Raw genomic sequence first — 8,950 nt, 5'->3', positions numbered from 1 at the left:
GTGACCATTGTCTGGGCTATTATTGCTTAATAAAAGCTTTGCATTTCCTCATTCAGAGCCTTGAAAATCTGGTTCTGTGCTTTTAAAAATAACTCAGCGTGAGCCACAATTGGGAGCATTCACAGAGGAAATTCTTCAGCCATTTAAAACAAAGTGAAGGGAGGGAAAAAAAAAGCTCTCCTTAAAGTGCTTTTACTTATCCATGAAGAGTGAGCGGTGAAGAGTGAGTGTGTCCCAGCCGTGCTTCCACTATCTGGATGGAGCACAGAGGCGCTGCTCCTGCTCCTGTTTGCTTCCAGCCCTCCAGGATTTTGGGTGCAGCGCTATCCCAGCTGGGCACGCTGGATGAATCCTCTTGGGATGTTGGATTTCTTGTGGATGAGCACCTCGGGACAGGTGGGACCTGCAGTCACCCGTGGGGTTGATGCTCTCTGTGCTTGATGCAAAAAAAGGCAAGAAAATGTTTTTTCTTTCTTTGGCCACACCAGAAAAGGTCATTTCAGGTAAACTGAGATGTGGTTACATGCTGAAGGATGAGCAGGATTTTGGGCACCCACTCTGCAGGCTCTGTGGGGAAGGAGGCAGAGGAGGGGTGCTGTGGGTTCATCACCCCAAAATTGGCTTCCCTGTAGTTTTTACTCTCCTGATTTGTGCTGGGAAATTATTACCCAGCACAGAAGCCCTGAACTATTTTACAGATCTACTTTGGAGGTTTGTTTCTTTCCCTCTGTGTGTTCTTGGGTTTATTTTCCTTCTGGTGTGGAAGTAATTATGTTACTTGTTTCTTAAGTTTTGGCTCCGACTAAGAGGAGAAATGTACTCAGGTTTTTTTATGTTGTGGTGGTGTTTTTTCTTTCCACAGTGCAGTTTCTGCTGTTAAAATATTCTGGACAGCAGTTGCTGCCCACGTAGAGCACACAAATGTGTGTTTAGTGGTTGCAAGACATGCTTGCTCTGGGCGTGCCTCGTTGTTTTGTTCAATGCCAGTCTCTGCCCACATGATTGGCCATGGTTTATCATTGCCATCAAGCTGGGGAGATAATAATTTACATAATTTACATTAGTAATTAGTGCTTTGTGCAGGCCAGAATTAGCTACACTGGCTCTTGATTTGGAAATAAGTTTTCTCTTGGAGCTGTGTGTTTTGTCAGGATAGAGACCAGGGTGTGAGGAGGGGATGACACTTTGGCTACAGCAGGGTTGCCAAAGACACTTGGTAGTGAAGGAAGCTGATGGCTGGGATATTGTCTGGCTTTTATTTGTGATTGGAAATGAATTACAGCAGAAAATGCCTCTTCCATGCCTCAGTTTCCCCACCTCAGTGTTCATTAGCAGGAATTACTCTGCTCCCTTTTTCTGTCTCCTGGAGCAGCTGTGATGTGCACAGGGATGTGTGGGGACAAGACACAGCCCTGCAGTAGCTGAATTCTGTCACACCATTGTGTAGTTTTGCTTGAAATTTTATAGGTCCTGTGCACCATTAAAATAATTTCCATGCCTGTGTTTGGGGATCTGCTGTGCCCACTTTCATTTCTATCCACATGACTGATCCAGGGCCCATATGTTAAGAATATAACTACTTTTAGTTTATTATTTTTTAAAAATCCATTGGTGTCTAAATCCATCTAATAAAAATGCAGACTGGAGCTCTTTAATGAGGCGTAAGTCAGTCCAGGCTCTCTTTTTTTATTAGGCAAAACCACCTCACACACTGGCTTCTTTTTCTATGGACTTCTGCTTTGCATTTCTACACATTCATCATAGCATGAAGCCTCTGACAAAAGGAAATAAGAAAAGACTGTTTAAGAGACCGTTTTGCTGTGCATAAACCTGAACCTTTGCAAAGGGAAAACCCTGGGCTTCAGCAAGTGAGGCTGTGTGATGACAGAAAGGAGAAATAAAAATTATAATGCTGAGTAAGTTTAGTGTAGTTGTGAATTGTACAGCAAAGAACAGGAGCTCTCAGGAAGGGAAATATTTCCAGTTCTGCTTCTTGCCTTTGCAAAATTACAAAATTCAAGTGATGGTTGGAAGTTTTTTGCCACCAAAAATCTTCATTTGCTGGTTAAGGCAGTGGTCAAGGCCATGAGCATCAGCATTTGGGTGGAGGCTGGGGGTGTGTGGCTGTCTCTGATTTTGGGGCCTTTGGGAGGAAATGGCTTCGTGCAGGAACAGCTCAGCTCTGCTGCTCGCTGAGGTCCTGTGGCTGTGGTTTGACAGCTGAAGTCAGAGCAGGGCTGTGAAATCAGACTCTGCTCACACATGGTTGTGGCTGGCTGTGAAATCCTCCGTAGTTCTGGCAGTGACAGCGCCCAGCCTCGCACAGCTGCTCCAGAGTGGGGAAAAAAAGGAGATTTGCTGGTTTTGGAACAGCCTCATCCTTTTCTCATTGGTTGGTCCTGCATGGTCGGTGTGGTGACAAGGCCCAAGCTGGGGTCCCGGGCTCCTTTTGCTAGAGAGGACCCAAAACTTGTCTCATCCGAGGCAAGGAGGGAGGAAGGAGGAGAAAGGAGTCCTAGCAACTCCAAGCTGTGATCCAGGACTGAAAGCCAGAGGTTCTCGGGGCTTCTGCTGGTCACAGTGACCCCGAGATGCGTTAGAAAGTTTCTTTTCCCAGCCTGGTGGTGGAAGGAGTCAGAACTCTTCAGTTCTCATTCTCAAGGTTGTTTATTGTATCTTACCTATAAAATTCTTTCTCCTGTCCAGCTGAGATCCGCTCAGCAAGACAGTCAGAGGCACTCTGCCTGCCTTGGTGTTATCTTTTTATACTAAAAACTACGTGTACAATGTTTACAATAACTTCCCAATACCCATCACCTATGTTAGACAGTGAGCTTCTACTCTAAACCAATCCAAAAGTGCCACCATCACAGCAGAAGATGGAGACCAAGAAGAAGAAGGAGAAAGGCTGGACATGCTCAGATTCCTCCATCTTGCCCCCTGAACCCCCATTCTAAAAACCCCAAAAATCCAATTTTCACCCCGTGGTAAATTCACTATCATTCTATTTAAACTGTCATGGCTTGTAAATCCTCATCTAAGGTTGGTTATTTTTTCCATGCGTCATAATCAAAACCACAGGCACTTTGGGCTCTGTGCCAGGGTCTCTGAGCCCCCTGGCAGGGGTCTGGGCAGTCCAGGACAGCCAGAGGGATGTCCTGAGTTCCGACAAGAGGTTTTGTGTACAGAACAATAGATCTGTAAGACAGAACATGAAGATGTTGATGAGTTTTCTGAAATGCTGGCCCACGAGAAAAGTTGCTGAGAGAAGGTAGTCAGAGCTGTGGTTTTTAATTTAATGACCTCTTTCTACAGGCAAACTTTCAGATTTAGCCAGGCTTTGCATAACTGACAGGCTGCACATTCAGTCATAGTCACAGGAGCACAATGATAAATTATTTAATTATAGATACCCAAAGAAGTGAACCAGGCGCCCGCTGGGCTGTGTTGTCCCTCTGCTTCCCCACTTTGCACAGTTTCTTGCTGGCTGATTCCCAAAATCCAGCTATTTGCAGCAGTGGTCTCACAGTTATTAATGGTAATTAGCAAGGTTCTGCTCTGTGAGTGTTTCTGCACACACACAAAGTGCTCAGCTCCTCAGCCGTGTAACGAGCGTGTACTCAGCCCCGTTGTTAATTAGCAGCATCCCTCCAAGGACCTGTGCTCCTCTTGGGGATGGAAGTTTGGTGTGGAGCTGCCTGTGGTAGTTAGAGCCAGTCCCTGCTGAGGCTCACGTGCAGACTCTGCCATAGTTGGGTTGTCAGCTTTTTGCCCTTTGTTTTAATCTCAGCTTCTCCTCTGTGCATTCTCCTTGCTAAGCAGCACGGTTGCTAAGGTTAGTTCTTTTCAGGTTTGCCATTAGAACCTTGTTTTAATCAGTGCTGACAAAATCCTGGCTGGATCTGTTCTCCAGGTAGGGGTCAGATTTAAGTGTTCTTCAAAAAGCTTTTATGCTACGGGAACACGGTGCTCCTTGTGCTGACAACAGTTTTGTGTCTCTGCCTCTTAATAACCATCCTGTAGTAACACCTTCTTCCTAGATTTGCAAAACAGCTCCATTCCAGGAAGAAATTTCCTCCTGAAAATGTGGAAGTGCAGTTTGTTCTTGGCAAATCCAACTGGGGCTTTATTATGGCTCTGATTTAATATCCTTGGTGATGGAATCCTTGTTGTGGGGGAAACATCTCTGAGAGGTGATTCTCTCTACAGAACAACATTCCCTTCCTGTTTTTTTAACACTGAAGGCAGTGGAAAGGAAGAAGCTGGTAAATAATATGACTATAAATGAGAACCAAATTATACTTTAATTTTTATGGATGTTCATGATAGAAAAGCAATGTGAGATCAGGAGGTCTTTCCAGAAGAGGAGGGTTGCTCTTAAATATCTCTGCTTTGTCCCTAGGTTTATGTGTTCAGTATCATCCAGAAAACTCTTGGTTTTGCATTTGATTGTAATTTGCATTTAGATTGGCTGCCTGAAGGGAGTCTCTTGCGAGGGGAGATGGGGCTGTGTGGCTCCAGTCTCTCGCAGATCTGGCTGGAAGTAATGGCATTTACATAAAAACCATTAGCTCTGTTATTGATAAACATGAAAGGCATCCATTTCATTTAATTTTTTGATGAAGAGCTTTTAATATAAGCACACAATAGCACTGAGGTAGTAACATTCCTGCTCCCCATCCCTCTGAACTGACCTCTTGTTTTAAGGGCAAGCTTTGATTGTGATTTTGTTGGTGGAGAGATGGGAAGTTATTTCTATTCCAATTTACTGGAGTAGCCAGTTGTTGTGCTACATTGTGGAGAATTATTTAATGCTCATTTTAAGAGGTGTCTCTATTAATTGAACGGGGATTTAATGTCTCCCTGAAGCACAGTTGGTCTGTGTGTGATGTATACCAACATGTACGGCTGGCAATTCTATGGATAATCTTTTCCTTAATCAAAATGGGTTTAAGCAGAACTTCAGTGGCGCCTCATTAAGGGGATAAAGTGTGTTGAAACAACAAATATATTAAAGGGAACTTCTTTGGTGCACTCCAGATCAGAGCCCATGCAACCCTTCCGCACCGTGGCTGCATAAACATTTGTTCCCCTGCGTGTGTAATGGTGCTTTGGGGATCAGGACGTGTCACAAAGAGCTGTGATTCACTGCCTCTCGAGTAACCGCCTTTGGGAAGCTCTTGCTGCTGCTCTCACGTATAAATACTTTCCTTTTCTCCTGGGCTGTCTCAGGTCTGACCTCAACAGCCTCCAAAGGCAGCCGGTGCTGCAGTTGTTTTCAAGCATCACAGCATTTGCTTGAGAGACCTTGCTGAGAGCTCTGCAGGTGCTTTGAGTTCTTGACCTCAGAGCTGGGGAGGGGAGGGTGTCTGTTTTGCATTGATTACTTCTTTGTCAGGACCCAGGACATCCCTCTGGCTGTCCTGAGCAGCCAAGACCCCTGCCAGGGAGCTCAGAGACCCTGGCACAGAGCCCAAAATGCCTGTGGTTGCACAGAGCCCAAAATGTCTGTGGTTGCACAGAGCCCAAAATGTCTGTGGTTTTGATTATGACCCGTAGAGCAAATTTCCAACCTTAGATGAAGATCTGCAAGCCATGACAAATTAAGTAGGATGATAGTGAATTTATCACAAGGTGAAAAAATAGATTTTTGGGGTTTTTAGAATGGGTGTTCAGGGGGGCAAGATGGAGGGATCTGAGCGTGTCCAGCCTTTCTCCTTCTTCTTCTTGGCCTCCATCTTCTGCTCCCCGGGGGCAGGCAGAGTGCCTGGAACTGTCCTGCTGGACGGACCTCGGCAGGGCAGGAGAAAGAATTTTATAGATAAGATACAATAAACAACCTTGAGACTGAGAAATGAAGAGCCCTGACTCCTTCTTCAAGCGCCAGGCTGGGAAAAGGGACTTTGGAACTCTTCTTGGGATCACTCTGACAAGCTAGAGATCCTGACACTTCTGGATGTAAAAAATGTGTTAAAATGCTTTTGGTCACTTTATCTGTATTTACAGCTCTTTTTCCCTCTCTAACAGGCTCCAGACAGATGAGTAGAGAGCTGGCTGCAGAAGAGGGACAGATTCCAGTTTGCCAGCTGCTCACCGTGTCCAGTGAGTACCTTCATATTTCAGGAATAAAACTTTCTGTGGTGCCTGATGTCAGCCTCAAACTGCCTCCATTGGGGCACAGCATTAAGTCTGCATGCTTGGACAGTGTTTTCCTAAAAGTACAAGCTTCCTTGGCTTAACTCTTGTTGTGGGAGAAGTTGTGCTCCAGCTCCTTTTATCTGAAGTGGTAAATTGTGTCCTCATCCCACTTCCAGTAGTGGCAGAGCAGAGAACTGCTGCAGTTCTGCTCAGGGCTCTGGGGAATCAGTGCTGAAGCTCTGAAGGTGTCACCTGAGGCTGCCTGTGCTGCAGGATCAGGAGTGGAAATGCTCCCCAGAGCTGTTCCAGCCTTGTTGGAGGTGTTGGAGCTGAGTGAGGAGGGTGGATGAGGCTCCTGCCACGGCACATGCCGGGGTTGCTCATAAATGAGTGCTATGAAATCAGCCAAATGAGGCTTGGCTTGGCTGGTGGGCGGAAAAAAGCAGGAATAAACCACTGGAAAGCGTTGTCCAGTTCATGGTAAGGATGGCAGGTTTGCCGTGAAAGTGAAGGAGAAAATCTTTATTTCATGGGGAATTTTTACACATTAAAACGTCTTGCATGCGTGTTAATGGGCTGTAATAACGAGCCTGTGCTTTATGAGGTGTCTGCAAACATCTTAGAACTCGCAACTGTGAGGGAGTAAATACTCCAGCTAGTAAATTCTGAGTAATTGGAATGTCTTGGCCCATGTGGTGCAGTGGTGTGGCCAGACTGAAATAGGGAATTGCCTCTGAAAGGCAGGAGGATGCTCTAGCACAGGCTGTAAAATTCAGGTGAGTGTGGGAGCTGCAGGAATTAAGTTTATTGTGACAGCCCTAGCAGGTGATTCCCTAAGGATCATGTGGGATGATGAATCTTGAAACGGAAAGTGTTTGTTAACAAAAGTCAGGCATGAAATAATGCATTTAGAGACTGGGTTGTGTCATCAGGTTGGTGTGGATGTATCCAGGGAGCAGGGCAGAGAATTCCTGTGCTTCTGGAAAGGAAGGTAAAGAGAGGCAAACTTATTTGTGGCTTCCTCATTTCTCCCATATCCAGCCAGTACATGCAGGGTGTCCTGGGCTCAGGTGTCTATTCCTGTGTATTGCAGCATTTCTTGTACTTCTGGATCCAGGAAGTCTTTGTGCCCTGCCAAACCCAGCAGGGACTCCCTCAGCTGGAACACAGCTCCTGTGAAAAATTCCACAGTGAGTAACAAAACTGGGAGTAGCACTGGGGGCACATGAAGGACAAACCATGCTGGTATTGACCAACGGTGCCACCGTGCCAAGGTCCTCATCGACAGCTCTGATCCCAGGCTGTGCTCTGAGCCAGATCTGCTGACTTGAGGAGCTGCAATCAGTCAATACCATTGAATTCTCCTTCTCTTTTGCATATCTTAAGGAGGAGGAAGTCTCAGGCTGACAGCTGTGCAGTCTGCACAAGGCCAGGGCTGCACAGCTTTCCCCCAGTATCAGGATCTTTAGCTGGTCACAGTGACCCCGAGAAAAGTTCCAAAGTCTCTTTTCCCAGCCTGGAGCTTGAAGAAGGAGTCAGGGCTCTTCATTTCTCAGTCTCAAGGTTGTGTATTGTATCTTATCTGTAAAATTCTTTCTCCTGCCCTGCCGAGGTCCATCCAGCAGGACAGTTCCAGGCACTCTGCCTGCTCCCGGGGTGGTGTTATCTTTTTATACTAAATATGTACAATAACTTCCCAATACCTATCACCTATGTTAGACAGTGAGCTTCTACTCTAAACCAATCTAAAAGTGCCAACATCACAGCAGAAGATGGAGGCCAAGAAGAAGAAGAAGGAGAAAGGCTGGACATGCCCAGATCCCTCCATCTTGCCCCCTGAACACCCATTCTAAAAACCCCAAAATCTACTTTTTCACCTTGTGATAACTTCACTATCATTCTACCTAAGCTGTTGTGGCTTGCTGATCTTCATCTAAGGTTGATAACTTGCTCCATGGGTCATAATCAAACCCACAGGCGTTTTGGGCTCTGTGCCACAGCTTCTGAGCCCCCTGGCAGGGGTCTTGGCAGTCCTGGACAGCCAGAAGGATGTTCTGGGTTCCCAGGACATCATTTGGCCTGTGCAACATTTATTGCACTGCTGTGGGTGTGCAGCAGGTTCTGCACTGACCTTCAGGAGCCATTCTGGGTTAGTGGGCCTGGTGCCTCGAGGAATGAATGCAGGAGACAAGGATTTCAGGTTTGGAGTCCTTTTTAGGGTGGAAGACTGTGATTAAAGCAAGGAGTACGGATTTAGGTCAGTAGGAGATAGCTGAGGGACGGGCTGTTCTTGGCAGGGAGATGCTGGAAACAGTCTGTGATTGCCATGGAGCAGAATGGCAAAATAACCTGTTTCAAGGGACTCCTTAACAAATCATTCTTATGCAAAACTCTCTCCATGACACTAAATACCTAAATAACTGGGTTGGGCCTGGAATCTAAAAATACTTTTGGGACAACTTATCTTCAAACAGCTCCTGAGACTTCCTGGCTTGGCAGCAAAGCCAAGTTCTGCAGGAGTTTTGTAGCAGGTCCCTTCCTGTGAGGATGTGGCACCATCCACGTGAGCATCAGCGTGGGTCTGGTGCTTCCTGTGCTTCACAGCTGCCGTGGAGAAGGGCTGGGGGAGAGCACTTGGGCATGGCAGGGAGGGTTTGTGCTGCCTGTACCTCCTGGGAAGTGAGAGGGTGGAATTCCTGCTTCTTGCTGCTGTTCCCCTCAGAAGATGCTGGAGACTTTTTAAAACTCAGGGTGTGGCAAACAAACACCTGAGCTGGGGGAGGCTGGGTCTGTCCTGTCTCCAGCCATGGCC

The 8,950-nt window shown here is 46.4% G+C and overlaps 1 protein-coding gene across 1 annotated transcript in view; it reads left to right on the top strand.

Annotated features, from left to right (window-relative positions):
- Positions 1-250: 250 nt before the first annotated feature.
- The window catches only part of EXTL3 (exostosin like glycosyltransferase 3), a 108,118-nt gene continuing 99,418 nt past the window's right edge, over positions 251-8,950 (top strand). Inside the window, exons 1-2 of the mRNA XM_005429785.3 lie at positions 251-396; positions 6,028-6,102. The gene's annotated coding sequence lies outside the window, so the exon portion shown is untranslated. The remainder of the gene's footprint in view (positions 397-6,027; positions 6,103-8,950) is intronic.

This window comes from Geospiza fortis, unplaced genomic scaffold (genome assembly GCF_000277835.1).
Source record: "Geospiza fortis unplaced genomic scaffold, GeoFor_1.0 scaffold319, whole genome shotgun sequence".
NCBI classification, from domain to species: Eukaryota; Metazoa; Chordata; class Aves; order Passeriformes; family Thraupidae; genus Geospiza; species Geospiza fortis.
This window is presented reverse-complemented; position numbering and strand designations above follow the sequence as displayed.